At 38.7% G+C, this 15,603-nt stretch overlaps 1 protein-coding gene across 19 annotated transcripts in view; it reads left to right on the top strand.

Moving 5' to 3' along the window:
* The window catches only part of SMG7 (SMG7 nonsense mediated mRNA decay factor), an 88,641-nt gene that overhangs the window by 8,807 nt on the left and 64,231 nt on the right, over positions 1 to 15,603 (top strand). For 2 of the 19 annotated variants that reach the window (XM_017951407.3, XM_021929585.2), the window contains one exon: positions 2,355 to 2,532. The exons of 15 other annotated variants lie outside the window; for them this stretch is intronic. The gene's annotated coding sequence lies outside the window, so the exon portion shown is untranslated. Of the gene's footprint in view, positions 1 to 2,206; positions 2,533 to 9,535; positions 10,120 to 15,603 lie in introns of those variants that run through there. 2 more of the 19 variants (XM_031657748.1, XM_017951419.3) reach the window with 2 other exon arrangements.

Raw genomic sequence — 15,603 nt, 5'->3', positions numbered from 1 at the left:
CCAGTCACATTAGGTCATATAAATTAGGGATTTTGATTAGTCCATATCTCATTCTGCATTTTTTGTTGGGAGGGTGGGTCTAAGGTTCTCTTTCAGTGAATCTGGTCATTAATCTTAAGGGAGCAGTTTATATTTGAATGGCTGGTGTGTGTTATGCACATTCTTACTGGAATAGGGAGACCCAAGAGAGAAAGATTTATATAATGCCTATAGTACTTCCTCTAAGATACATAAAGATTTAGATTTCCTCCCCCTGCTTTTTTAAGTAGCCTTAAAAAAAAAAATAGCTATTTGGAACATTATTAAATGATTACGTGGGAGATGATGAGAGTGTTAGTGAGTACAGTAGTCCTCCCTTAATTATGGTTTTAGTTACCTTGTGGTCAATGGTAACTAAAAGTAGGTGGTCAGAAAATAGGTGAGTACAGTACAATGTATTTTGAGAGAGTGAGAGACCGTGTTCACATAACTTATTATTATAGCTTATGTCATAATTGTTCCATTTTATTATTAGCTATTGTGAGTCTCTCACTGTGCCTAATTTATAAGTTAAACTATCATAGGGAAGTCTGCATAAGAAAAAGGTGGTATATATAGTGTTTGTTACCACCTGAAGTTTCAGGCATACACAGAGTCATCTCCCATGGATAATGGAGGACTAATGTACATGTAATTCTGAAAACAGCTTTGGGCTAATAGGACTTCTTTTGTAGAATCCTCACCTTGAGATGAGGTAGAATGGAGGTAGAGTTGTGAGAAGGAGGAGTTCTATAGCATTAGGGGGAAATATCAAAAATCTTTAGTTAGGTTAAGTGAGGTGTCTTTGGATTTAACTTTTTCAAGTCATAAAGAAGAAAAACTTTGCAGACCCTTTGATGATTAGTATTTTGTTCTCACAGTTCTTGATGGCATTTGCCTACTGTGGTGTCTTGTCTTAAATGATAAGGATGATTCTGAAAGTCTGTTATAACTGCTATCTTGCATTAATATCCTCATCTGTTTCCCAAGACACTCTGAGTTCTCAGATTGCAGAAGTTGAGTTCTTTTTCTTTCCTCCTTCTTCCCAAAGACATATAATAGTATTTCAGTGCTGTGTTCGTTGGGATACAGTATATTGGATGTGTCTGTTTTACTAATACTGCCTCTTTAGAAAGGTTATGAATTAATTTTGTATCAGGTGATCACCTAACCAGATTATCTTTGAGATACTGTACAGTAATGAGATAATTAGTAGTGAGATCATCAAAGTAAAATGTAACTTGGAAGATGGTATTCAAAGAAAAAAATGAGTTAAAGACTGCTTACTTGAAATTTTTTTTATTACTGTTGAAAACAGTAAAAAAGCATAGTGTTGAGAGAACCACCATAGGATAAATTTGGACATTAAAGAGTGTCTTAGGACATCTGCAAAATTTTGTGTGTGTGCATACATACACCTTGTGTAATATATTTTGAAGTGAAATTTTTGTACTGTTAATATCTAATTCTATGAAATCATATTCCTCAATTTCTGTTTAAATAAGCAAAATGACAGTGTTATACTTTATCTGAAATAATCATTAGTTTTGTTTTTTGATGAAAAAAGGTTAGACCGTTTTAAGAACCACAACTCAAATAATAAGATATATTGGTCATAAATTCTGGTTTATGAAAGGAAAATAATGTAACAGATTAATTGCTTTCTAGTTTTCTAATGTAACGTATTAATTTGGTTGTTTAAACTCATACACAAGTCTTTTTGGCTCCCTAATACAGTGGCATGGCAAATTGAATGAGCCAAGGTGTTGGAATTAAGAGTGGCTTAATTTGTATTTTGATTTTCCTGAGTTCAGATCCCTACTGTGTACTAGCAATGTGACCTTAAACCTCTCTAGTTTTTTACTTTTGCTATCTGTAAAATGACCATGGTAGAATTACTAGGAGAATTACGTGAGAAGATATACACAGTATAATCCTTCGGTATCCTTGAGAGATTGGTTCTAGGACCCCCACAATACCAAAATCTATAGGTGCTCAGGTCCTTTATATATAATGGCATAGTACTTGCACGTAACCTGCATACATTCTTTACTTTAAATCATCTCTAGATCACTTACAATATGTAATACAATGTAAAAATTGTTACAGTATATTGCTTTTTAATTTGTGTTTTAAAAAATTGTTATATTTTTCTGTTGGTTTTTTTTTTTTTTTTTTTTTTTTTGGTCTGCAATTGGTTGAATCCATGGATGAAGAACTTAGAGATAGAGGGGCCAACTCATACTACAAAAGCCCTCAAGCTTTCTGCATTTTTCTTACCTTTGCTGTTTCTTTATACCTGAAATAACAATTAGTCTTTCCACTATTTTTGGCAGCTGATGTGAAGCTACAAGTGATGGCAGCTCTCAAGAATGTGTCACCATGAACAGTTCTCTCTCCCTTTAAATTTAAATGCTATCAGAGAATTGTTAGCATTTCCTTTGTATGAGAGTTTACTTGCTTTTGTGTTGGATTTGGGAGAGGTGTGCAGTATATCCTGATGTGGCCATATAGGTATGTCCTTTAAATATAAATCTTTTTGAAACTTAGAAGGGGACTCCTGAGTTAATATCCTTTATTTTAAAATTTTTGATACATTATTTTATGATTTTATAAATAATATTTTTAGTAATCATTTTGACTTGTTATTTGAAAGGCTTCTTTATTATACTCTTAGACCATCTGCCATATAGGTTCTGGGTTAGCTTCCATTCGCATGTAATCTGGCATACACTGACATACCTTTTCTTTTTTCAGTTCTGACATTGAAGCTTGTATATCAATAAGGAATAACTTCACAGAGAGGCTGTTTGTTCTTTTGACGTGATTGATAATAGTAATTGCCAGCAATTTTATGTTGTCCCAGACACTAATCCAAATATTGTGTGTTTATTAACTCTGAATAGTAGATGTATACTACTGTTGCTCTGTTTCACAGCTGGGCAAACAGGCGTAGGAGACATACATGCAGAAAGTGGCAGAGCTGGATTTTGAACCTAGATATCAGGCTGAGTCTATCTGTATCTATATAGTTTTATACTCTTATTTGCTTAGGATTATATGATTTTGTTTTTATTTTATTTTTATTTTGTTTATATAAAACAATGTAATGTATACAATTATAAACATGTATAATCTGAACGCTTTTCTCAACAATGTCAACCTTCCGAACGCACTTTTTCTTTGTAGATAATAAGCGGGAAGTGGGCCGGGTAGTTTTGCCAAAAAACTTACTGAGGGGAGATAAGATAAGCTTTGATTTATGTTACTGACTAGTTGACCTGCTGTTCCTCCCTTATTATAGCTATTCTTTCTGAAGGTTTTGTCTTTAGTTAGTATCACTACTTACATACAGTCTTATTTCCTAGAACACTTGGGAATATTGAGAACTGGCTATTTTGGGGGAAAATAACTTTGACCTATCAGGGCTAATAGTACACGTAGAGAATGACTTGCCAGGTTTTGTGGATAACTTCACTGCAGAAGATTTGGATTCCATTTTCCTCATTGATTTGGTAAAGTTATTACATAGAGATGTTTAGATGCCAGCTTCTGACACTAAGGATTATAATTTTGCGTGTATAAACTTTAAGTCTTAGATAATTTGCTTCTAAAGGAAAATTCAGTGTAACTTTTAAAAAGTAACAGATTACTAAAACTATACTTTTTATGTGATCTGATATCTTTGAATTTAATGTTTTCCCTCAGAAATTTATTGTTACCTGAAATTGAGACAGCAGGACTGTGGTTAACTAGGAAAAGGGAGAGCTTTCCTTTACTTCTCAGTCTTAATTTCTTTCTTTCATGTGACTTTACATTGCTTTTGAAAAGTTCCATCTTCCAGAAAGTCTTTCTTTGGATCATCTTAGAATTTTCTCAGGTAAATGACTAGATGTTTCTCCCCTTTTGTGTGTATACCATTTTGTTCTCATGTTATTTAAGAGGAGGGCTTTCTCTTAATTATTTTGGGACAACCTTAGAACCATATTGACACCCAGTAAATGTTGTCTAATATGTCTAATAATATATGAGATTGCAGTTACTGCAAACATTTTTAATTACGTGAATTTCTCAGAGTAATTGACATATCTCAGTCTTCAAGGAATGGTAGAGTCTGAATAATTCGTACTATTCTTCATTGTTACATAAACAAAACCAAGCACACTTGATTTAAGCAATGAAAAGAAGCAAAAACTGTATAAACTGTGTCACAGGCCTTTTTTTTTTTTTGAGACGGAGTCTCACCCTGTCACCCAAGCTAGAGTTCAATGGCGCCATCTTGGCTCACTGCAGCCTCCGCCTCCTGGGTTCAAGCGATTCTCCTGCCTCAGCCTGCTGAGTAGCTGGGATTACAGGCGCCCGCCACCGCGCCTGGCCAATTTTTGTGTTTTTAGTAGAGATGGGTTGTCTCTACTAAAGAGCGTTGTTCAGGCTGGTCTCGAACTCCTGACCTTGTGATCCACCCACGTCAGCCTCCCAAAGTGCTGGGATTACAGGTGTGAGCCACCACGCCAGGCCTTTTTTTTTTTTTTTTTTTCCTGAGACAGGGTCTCACTGTGTCACCCAGGCTGGACTCCAGTCATGTAGTCACAGCAACCGCTATCTCCCAGGCTCAAACGATCCTCCCACCTCAGCCTCCTGAGTAGCTAGGACTACAGGCGCATACTACCACACCCAGCTAATTGTTGAATTTTTTTCTTCATAGAGGTGGGTCTCTCCAGGTTGCCCAGGCTGGTCACTGTCTTTTTAAAGAAATGCTAACACACTGTAGATGTAAGGATTGAAGAATACAAGAGTTTATTAGAGTTTTAGTTGCAAGGAACAGAAAAAACACTGGCTCACTTAAGCAGTGAAAGGGCTGGAGATGTAGGAATAGCTGTATTCGTTTCCTTTTGCTACTCTAACAAATTACTACCACAATGGTGGAATTAAAACACACAACAGTTCTGGAGGTCAGAGGTCCAAAACGGGTCCTACCAGGCTAAAATCAAGGTGCCATTGCTTCTAGAGTGTGTCTAGGAGGAAAATCCTTTTCTTGCCTTTTCCAGCTTTTCAGACTGCCCACATTCCTTGGCTCATGGCCCCCTTCCATCTTCAAAGCCAGTAGTCACATTACTCTACCTTCTACTTCCTCATCACTCTCTTTCTCTGACTCTCCTGCCTCTCTTTCACTTAGAAAGATCCTTGTCATCACATTGGACACACCCAGATAATTCAATACACTCTCCCTTTCTCAAAATCCTTAACTAATCACACCTGAAAAACCCCTTTTGTAGGTAAAATTCAGAGGTTCTGGGATTAGGATGTGGACATTTCTGGGGAGCCATTATTCTGCTTTCCACAACAGCTATGCAGCCTGGAGCAGTGCCTCAAATCACATCATAGAACTCAGCCTGTGAAGACACCTTGCAGAACCTTGATTGTGTCAGTTACTTTGCATCCCTGACCCTAACACCACTCATGCTGGCCCTATTGGAAATGGGATGTGGTTGCTGCCACTATCCAGAATTTATTAGCCACAGTTCCCACTTTTTCTCATTAGTTCACACTTAAATGTGGGGTTGGTGTGTTTATTGACGGAGCCTGAATTATGTATCTGTACACTAGCTACTAGCTGCAAGTGAAGCTGGTAAATATATAATGGGAAGCAGGTTCTGCTTTGTAAATTGTGGGGATTTCTCAAAAATAGGAAGAAAAAATTCAGATGCTGGGCTTCTAAAAGGAATACCAACCAGAGAGAACATATAAGTACAGTTGAGAGTCATTGGTATAAGGATTCTATTCATTTGACAAACTGTACCAGAGATACACAGTTGGATGACATACATTTCTGTTTCTTTTTTTTGAGATGGAGTCTTGCTCTGTGGTGCAGGCTGGAGTGCAGTGGCACGATCTCAGCTCACTGCAAGCTCTGCCTCCTGGGTTCATGCCATTCTCCTGCCTCAGCCTCCCGAGTAGCTGGGACTACAGGTGCCCGCCACCACGCCTGGCTAATTTTTTGTATTTTTTAGTAGAGACGGGGTTTCACCGTGTTAGCCAGGATAGTCTCGATCTCCTGACCTCGTGATCTGCCCGCCTTGGCCTCCCAAAGTGCTGGGATTACAGGCGTGAGCCACCGCACCCAGCCCGTTTCTGTTTCTGTTGGTGCTAGGCAGAGCGAGAGTGTAAAACCGTGTTCATATGCCAGTACCCTAACATAAATCAGTACTATTTCTCTTGAGACCCTAACTGATAGGAAGCCAGCTCTGTTATTTGAAGGCTTTTCACTTAGTGTGTTTTTCATCTGTTCACCAAAAATTGCTATCGACTGTACTTTTGCCTTTCAAATGGTGACATGAAAATAGTTGATAGAGGAAGGTGAGTAGGTTTTGTGGTTTTTCTCTTTCACTCCAGCAGGTTATCAGTAACAGTGGTATTGATATATAACTGTGCTGTCCTGTGTGGTAGCCACTGGCCACATGTGGCCCTTTAAATAGAATGAAATTTAAGCTCTAGTTTCTCAGTTGCACTAACCATGTGTCAAGTGCTCATGTGGCTAGTGACTACCATTTTGGACAGCTCAGTTCTATACCCATAGTGTAGCATGTTTACTGTGCAAGAGTCAATCCAGGAAAAATAAAATGTTTATAAGACTTTTTTTTTTTTTTTTTTTAAAGACAGGATCTCACTCTGTCACCCAGGCTGGAGTGCAGTGGCACAGTCTCAGCTCACTGCAACCTCTGCCTCCCAGGTTCAAGTGACTCTCCTGCCTCAGCCTCCTGAGTAGCTGGGATTACAGGCATCCGCCACCACGCCCAGCTAATTTTTGCATTTTTAGTAGAGAGGAGGTTGTGCTGTGTTGGCCAGACTGGTCTCGAACTCCTGACCTCAGGTGGTCCACCCACGTTGGCCTCCCAAAGTGCTGGGATTACAGGCTTGAGCCACCATGCCCGGCCAAGGTTTTTTTCTTTTTAACCCTAATTATTTTTCCTTCTGATACAGTACATGAGTGTTCACAGTATCTTTCACATGTGTTACATTCTTTCACATGTGTTACATGTTTTCACTGACAGAATCCTGCAAAATAAGCATAATTAACCCTCACTTTTCATACAGTAAAGTGAAGCTCAAAAATAAAAAGTTCAAACAACAGAGTTAGACAGGGCTTGAATTTTATTTAATTCTACTCAATCCAATATAAAATACTTAAGGTGCTAAGTACTGTGTTAAATAATAAGACACTAAAAAGCTAGCTGCTTTGCCCCAGTCTGGTCCTCATTCTCAGGTTCTTGTCAGATCTTTCTGCTTGGGCTGGGCAAGGGGGCACAGGTGGAATAACTTTGTGAAGGGCAAGTGTAGTTTCTTTGAGAGTTGGTTACAGGGTGCTCTGGCTGTTGTACATCTAACTCCTAGGTCCTACAGCTTGGGCTGTTGTACATCTAACTCCTAGGTCCTACAGCTTGGGCTGGGACCTCACCTCCCTAAGGATGGTTAGATGTGAAGAATGAGTGACAGAGAGATTCATTGATGATGTTGATGTTGACCATAGAGAAATAGTAGCACTGTTAATGGAAATGAGGAATAAAAGTATGGGTACTGAAGGGAATATTTCATGAATATCTATGGTGAGATGCCAGATAGGCAATTGGAATAGGACCATGGTGTGAACTGGGTTGGAATTATTTACTTTGTATTGTCTTTAATAATGGTGAGACTTGAATCTACAAGCTGGGAAGTATGAATTATAGAAGTATAAGGGCATTAGGGCCAGCTTCTTAGGGAACAAGTACCAGATGGTAATAAAGATCAACTTCAATTCTCAGTGACTTTTTACTCTACCTATATAGGTGGAAGGAGAAAGAAAAAAGAAGAAATGACCTATCAAAAACGTGAGAGGGACTAGGAAAGACTGAGTAGAAAAGTTTTAATGAAGGGATTGCTATAATGCAATAGTTTGCAAAATGTGGTCTCCAGATGAGCATCATCAGCATCACCTGGGAACTTACTAGAAACACAAATTTTTGAACCCCATCTCAGACCCGCTGAATCAGAGCCTCTTGCAATGTGGTCCAGCAATCTGGGTGATCCAGGGCTAGTGTTTGAAAAAACACTGATAAAGTATAGTATTGAGTAGTAAGAGTTCAGGAAATACAGGGACTGAGAAAAAGCTCTTAGATTGGTCAGGAAAAGTCATTGGTAACACTTGAGCAAATTTGCTACAATGTTAAAAGACCCTAATTGCAAGTTTAGAGATGACTTAGGTAATCAGAAAGTAAAGCTAGTAGCTATATATATATATTGTCTTTTCATAAAGTTCAAAGACGAGGAGAAAGATAGATGCTTGATGACAAAAGCAGGATGGATGCAAACTTAGGTTGGAAGGACTGGAGTATATTTTATGTTTTGGGCTTCGACAGACAATATAAAAGGGCATTTATTTTGTAGAAATTATTTTAGCCTTACCTATGCACATTTTCTATGCAGAAAGCATTTTAAGTATAAAATATTTTAAAATTGGCTTATAGGAGACTGATATTTTAATAACTCTATTATAAATGTGTATCTGCATTGAATAAAATAAAAACATCAAGATTAAAAAATTTGGTAACATTAAATTGCCACCACTACTAATACCTACCTTCTAGTCTTTTTATCAATATAGAATATGCGTTTTATGCATATACAGATACATACACTTTTAATCAAATTCTCTGTTATAAAATATATTTATTTTAAATGTGTAGTTAACAATTTTGACAAACATATGCCCCTATAACCATCACCCTGATTAAGTACTTTCCAAATCCCCCCAAAGTGCTTTTATTTATGTATTTAATTTGAGATTGAGTCTCACTCTGTCGCTCAGGTTGGAGTGCAGTGGTGCAATCTTGGTGCACTGCAACCTCCGCCTCCCAGGTTGAAGCAATTCTCCTGCCTTAGCCTCCTGAGTAGCTGGGATTACAAGCATGCACCATCATGCCTGGCTGATTTTTAGTAGAGTTGGGGTTTCGCCATGTTGGCCAGGCTGTTCTCAAACTCCTGACCTCAGAGTGCTGGGATTACAGGCGTGAGCCGCAATGCCCAGCCTCAAAGTGCTTTTAGACCCCTTGCAGTCATTCTTAACTCTGGTTAACCCTCTGTGCCTCAGGCAATCATTACTCTAGATTTTTATCAATATTAATTTTGTTTGCGTGTCCCAGAACTTCTGAAGTGGAGTGATGGAATGCATTCTTTTATGCCTGTATTCTGTTGGCATAAAACATGCCAAGCGATTAATCCACATTGTTGTATACATTAATAGTTCCTTTCTTTGTTTACTGCTGAATAATATTCTTTTGTGTGAATAAAAGAATATTATTATTGTCCATTCAGCTTTTGATGAACCTTTAGGTTGTTTCTAATTTTTTGCTATTATGAATAAAGCTAGGAACATTCTGTAAAAGTCTTTTTGTTTACATGTGTTTTCATTTCTCTTGGTTTGCATGTATGTATTTTGGGATATAAATGTGTGTGTGTGTATACAATGTTACACACATACATGCACATATATATACACTTGGGTACATATATATGTGACTATATACATATCTCTCTCTCTCTCTCTCCTAGTCCGTGGCTTGTCTTTTCGGTTTTTTGAAGAGCATAAGTTTTAAATATTGATGAATCTAGTTTATTAGGTTTTTTATTTTATTGAATTTTATTTAAGAATTCTTTATCCTGGTTTGGTATCTTGATCAATTTGTGCTGCTATAATAAAATACCTAAGACTAGGTAATTTAGAAGCAACATAAATCTATTTCTCACAGATCCAGATGCTGGGAAGCCCAGTATTATGGTGCCAGCAGGTTCGGTGCCTGGCAAGGGCCCAGTCTCTGCTTCCAAGATGGCACCTTGTTGCTGCCTTCTCTACGGAGTACAAATGCTGCGTCCACTTATGGCAGAAGGGATGGAGGGGCAAAAATGGCCCTACCTGATTCTCTCCAGCCTTTTCATATGGCACTGATCTCATCCATGAAGGCAGAGTCCTCATAGTCTTGATCACCTCCTAGGCATCTTATTGGGGATTAAGATTTAACATGAATTTTGGAGGAGGAGGCACAAACAGTCATACCATATCAGACGGTAAAAATTTACTCCTTAGTTTTCTTCTAGAAATAGTTTAAGTCTGTGATCCATTTTGGATTAATTTTTGTGCAATGTTGTGTATTGTTTGAGGTTAATTTTTTTCTGGTTTTAAAATTTTCATCCAGTTGTTCCAGCATCATTTGTTGAGAATATTGTTATTCCCATTAAATTACTTTGATACCTTTGTCAAAAATATATTGGCTATACATGTAAACACACACACATACACATATATATATAAATGTAGAAATAGGTGAGCCTGTTTCTGACCTCTGTTCTGTCCTGTTTGTCTGCATGTCTGTCCTTTTACTACTGTACTGTCTTGGTGACCACAGCTGTCTAGTAAGTTTTGAAATCAGGTAATCTAAGTTCTCTATTTTTTTGAGAATTGTTTTAGCTATTCTAGGTTTTTACATTTCCAGATAAATTTTAAAATAGCCTGCCAGTTTCTAACAAAAACAATCTGCTTGGGTTCTGATTGCAATTGTATTATAACTATAGTTCAGTTTGGGGAGAATTATATAAATCCTTCTGAAGAGTCAGCTTTTGGCTTTCACTTATTTTCTGTGTCTGTTTTCTGCTCTTTACTATTTCTTCCTTCTACTTTATTTGGATTTAATATGCTGTTCTTTTTTTTAATAGCTTCTTAGATGCTTAGGTAGATGCTTAGATCAAGGCTTTTAGATCTATTTTAACATAAGCATATAAAGCTATAAATACCTCCCTAAGCACTGCTTTTATTGCATCCGACACGTTATATATGTTTCCATTTTCATTTGGCTTAAAATATTTTCTGATTTCTCCTGTGATTTATTTTTTGACCTGTGATTATTTACTTTTTATTTGTTTTTAGAGACAAGATCTCTCTGTTGCCTAGGTATTGTACAGTGGTACAATCATAGTTCACTGCGACTTCAAACTCTTAGGCTCAAGTGATCCTCCCGTCTCAGCCTCCTGTGTAGCTAGGACTACAGGAATGCACTGCCACTGTTCCTGGCTAATTTTTACAAACTTTTTTGTAAAGATAGGGTCTTACTATATTGCCCAGGTTGGTCTCAAACAGCCTCAAGCAATCCTCTGGCCTCAGCCTCCCAAAGTGTTGAGATTACAGGTGTGAGCCACCATACCCGGCAACCTACAAATATTTAGAAGTGTTTGATTCATTTCCAAATATTTGAGGAATTAGAGAACTTTATTCGTCAACTTAGACAACCAATTCTAGTTGTTTATCTTTTTTTTTTTTTAATTTGTAGTTCTGTGACTTTAATTCTTTTAAACTTCTGAGATTTGTTTTGTGGTTCAGCATATGTTCTATCATGGTGAATGTGCCATGTGCACTTATAAAGAAGGTGTATTCTTTTGTTGGGTAAAATGTGCTGTAAATACCAGTGGGATCTGTTGGGTTATAACCTTAGTGTTGGTCTAACCTTACTGGTTTTGTTTGTTTGTTTGTTTGTTTTTTATTGAGACGGAGTCTGGCTCTGTCACCCAGGCTGGAGTGCAGTGGCACGATCTTGGCTGATTGCAACCTCTGCTGCCCAGGTTCAAGCGATTCTTGTGCCTCAGCCTCCCAAGTACCTGGGACTATAGGCACACACCACCAACCTGGCTAATTTTTGTATTTTGAGTAGAGACGGGGTTTCGCTGTTGGCCAGGCTGTTCTCAAATGCCTGACCTCAGGTGATCCGCCCGCCTTGGCCTCCCAGAGTGCTTGGCAGGCGTGAGCCATCACACCCGGCCACCTTAGTGGTTTTCTGCCTACTTTTTGTTAGTTATTGAGAGAGTTTTGAAATCTCCAAATAATTACAGATTTATCTATTTCTCTTTTCTCTGTTTCTGTTTTTGTATTTTCTTTTTCATTTGTTTGAAACGGGGTCTTTTTTTTTTTTTTTTTTTTGAGACGGAGTCTCTCTCTGTCGCCCAGGCTGGAGTGCAGTGGCCAGATCTCAGCTCACTGCAAGCTCCGCCTCCCGGGTTCCCGCTATTCTCCTGCCTCAGCCTCCCGAGTAGCTGGGACCACAGGCGCCGCCACCTCGCCCGGCTAATTTTTTGTGTTTTTAGTAGAGACGGGGTTTCGCCGTGTTAGCCAGGATGGTCTCGATCTCCTGACCTTGTGATCCGCCCGTCTCGGCCTCCCAAAGTGCTGGGATTACAGGCTTGAGCCACCGCGCCCGGCCAAAAACGGGGTCTTGCTTTGTTGCCCAGGCTGCAGTGCAGTGACGCCATCACGGCTCACTGCAGTCTCAATCACCTGGACTCAAGCAGTCCTCCCACCTCAGCCTCCTGAGCAGCTGGGAGTACAGGCATACGCCACCATGCCTACCTAATGTCTTCTGTTGTTTTATGAACTGTCTTAGTCTTTTTTTTTAGTTGCTCTGGTAGTTACATTATGCACGTTTATATAATTTTATGTATAATATAAAATGTTACAACAGTGTAGTGCTTTCATTTTCCTTTCCTTTTGTTTGTACTACTGTTGTCAAACAGCTTCTATATGTAAGTTTCAAAATATAGAGGGCTTTTTTGGTTTTTGTTTATTTTTTTCTTAATAAATTGACTTTTAAATATGTTTTAAAACAAAGAAAAAAGTTATTTTGTATTTACTCATATGTTTACTATTTCTGGCACTTGTCATCTCTTTGTTTAGTTCAAGGCTTCCATCTGGTATCATTTTCTTCCAGCCCAAAGAGTTTCCTTTTTAATATTCCTTATGGTATTGATCTGTTGGCATCAGATCTCCTCAGCTCTTTTTTTTTTTTTTTTTTGAGACGGAGTCTCGCTCTGTCGCCCAGCCTGGAGTGCAGTGGCCGGATCTCGGCTCACTGCAAGCTCCGCCTCCCGGGTTCCCGCCATTCTCCTGCCTCAGCCTCCCGAGTAGCTGGGACCACAGGCGCCGCCACCTCGCCCGGCTATTTTTTTGTATTTTTTTACTAGAGACGGGGTTTCACCGTGTTAGCCAGGATGGTCTCGATCTCCTGACCTCGTGATCCGCCCGTCTCGGCCTCCCAAAGTGCTGGGATTACAGGCTTGAGCCACCGCGCCCGGCCTCCTCAGCTCTTATGTGTCTAAAAAAATGTATTTTTTTCACCTTTGATTTTAAAGAATATTTTTGCTGGATATAAAATTATATATAGATAGGCATTTTTTCCCTAGTATTTTAAAGATGTTATTCTGTTGTCTCCTGGCTTGTCTTTTTTCTAGCAAGAACTTAGCTATCGTTCTTTTGTTTTTGTTTTTGTTTTTGTTTTTGAGATAGTGTTTTGCTCTGTTGCCCAGGCTGGAGTGCGGTGGCGCTATCTTGGCTCACACTCGCCTCCCGATTTCAAGCGTTTCTCCTGCCTCAACCTCCTGAGCAACTGAGACTACAGGCGCGTGCCACCATGCCTGGCTAAGTTTTGTATTTTTAGTAGAGACAGGGTTTAACTATGTTGGCCAGGCTGGTCTCGAACTCCTGACCTTGTGATCCACCTGCCTCGGCCTCCCAAAGTGCTGGGATTACAGGCGTGAGCCACCGTGCCCAGCCTCTTATTTTTATTCCTTCTTATGTAATATATATATATTTTCTCTCCTTTTATTACATTGTTTTTCAACAGTTTGATTAAAATGCCTTTGTGTGGTTTTCTTTTGTGTTTAAATTCTTGCAGTTGAGCCTCTTAGATTTATAGGCTTATAATTTTCATCAAATTTGGATCCTGCAATTGCCATCGAAGTCTGTATGTTCATTTCTCCTGTATAATTCATGTGAGAAAATACGGTAAACCTGTTTTCTGATAATTGTCTAATTAATACAAAATTTCTAAAATTAGGATTTTTGTTTTACATTATGTTGAGGAGGAAGAGAGAGTGAAGAAAACAACTAGAGAGATAACTCCTGGAAAGAACTTACACTAGAAGACAAAACCAGGAGGATTTCTTGACGAGTTCTTTTTCGGATTTAAGGGAAATAGGATGTGGGTATGTCGTACGCTGGTCAAAAAGGCAAACTGGGCCAAGCACAGTGGCTTACACCTGTAATCCCAGCACTTTGGGAGGCCCAGTTGGGCGGATCATGAGGTCAGGATTTCGAGACTAGCCTGGAAACATGAGGAAACCCTGTCTCTACTGAAAATACAAAAATTAGCCGAGCGTGGTGGAGCTTGCCTGTAGTCCCAGCTACTCGGGAGGCTAAGGCAGGAGAATCGCTTGAACCCAGGAGGCGGAGGTTGCAGTGAGCCCAGATTGTGCCACTGCACTCCAGCCTAGGCGACGAGCAAGACCCTGTCTCAAAAAAGAAAAAAAGAGAAACTGAATAAATCATAAGCAATGAGATATTTACACTTTAGCTTTTAGTATATGAACTGTTGAAAATTGAGGTCTGTCATGCATTGTAAAATAATGAGCAGAAAAAGTTAGGCTCCAGAATTCTGATACTGTACCTGGATTTGAATTCTAGTCCTAGCACTTACCATCTTTGTGGCATTGGGCAAGTTTCCTAAAATCTCTAGGTGTTTCTTTAATCATAAAATTGGAAAAATGGTTATAATCTCAGGTTGTCATGAAAACTAAACCCAGGATGGCTTATGTTCTTCACTTGTCATTTAGTAGATCCCCAATAAATTAGTTATCTTTCCTTCTCTATATATTAACTTTTTATTCTTTCATTCAGGGACTTTTTTCCTTTTAAACATATGCAGTATTTAAATAAGTCCCTATGGCCCTCATGAGACTGTATTTAACCATTATGTTTCTCTATTGGATCTTTTCTGTGTTGTTGTTTATCCCATCCTATAAAAAAAAAGTTACATATTCCGTCTTAAAAACTGTTTTGACCCTCACATCTCTCTCTAGCTGCTGCCTCTTTCTTTTCCCAGACAGTATTGTCTAAATTCAATTTTAGCCTCAGTTCCTCCCCTCTTATAACAAGATCCTCGGTGACTTCCACATTACTAAATCCAGTGATTAGTTCTCAGGCCTCATTTTACTTTATTCTTCAGGAGCATTTATTCATTCTGCCCTCTTTTCTTGAAGCTTTTTCTTTATTTGGCCTCTGGGGCACTTTGTTTAACAAATTTACTTCCTACTTCTTTGGCCACTGGTTCTCCATCTGTTTACTATTTGTTTCCTTCTCAGTCTAGCCAGGAGTGTCCAGTGTTTTGCCTTCCCTGGGTCACATTGGAAAAATAATTGTTTTGGGCCACACATAAAATACGCTAACACTAATGATAGCTGATGAGCTTTAAAAAATTGCAAAAAAATCTCATAATGTTTTAGGAAAGTTTATGAATTTGTGTTGGGCCGCAGTTAAAGCTGTCCTGGGCTGCATGTGGTCTGTGGGCCATGGGTTGGACAGGCTTAGTCTGGCCCTTAAATATTGGAGTTTCTGCCTCTTAACACTCCCTTGGTAATGTCATCCCATCTCATGGGCTTTAACGAATATCTATATGCTGATGACTTCCAAATGATATCTGTTCTCCCACTCTTTCCTCTGATCCCTTTAACAAA

The sequence above is a fragment of the Papio anubis genome, chromosome 1, assembly GCF_008728515.1.
Source record: "Papio anubis isolate 15944 chromosome 1, Panubis1.0, whole genome shotgun sequence".
NCBI lineage: Eukaryota > Metazoa > Chordata > Mammalia > Primates > Cercopithecidae > Papio > Papio anubis.
This window is presented reverse-complemented; position numbering and strand designations above follow the sequence as displayed.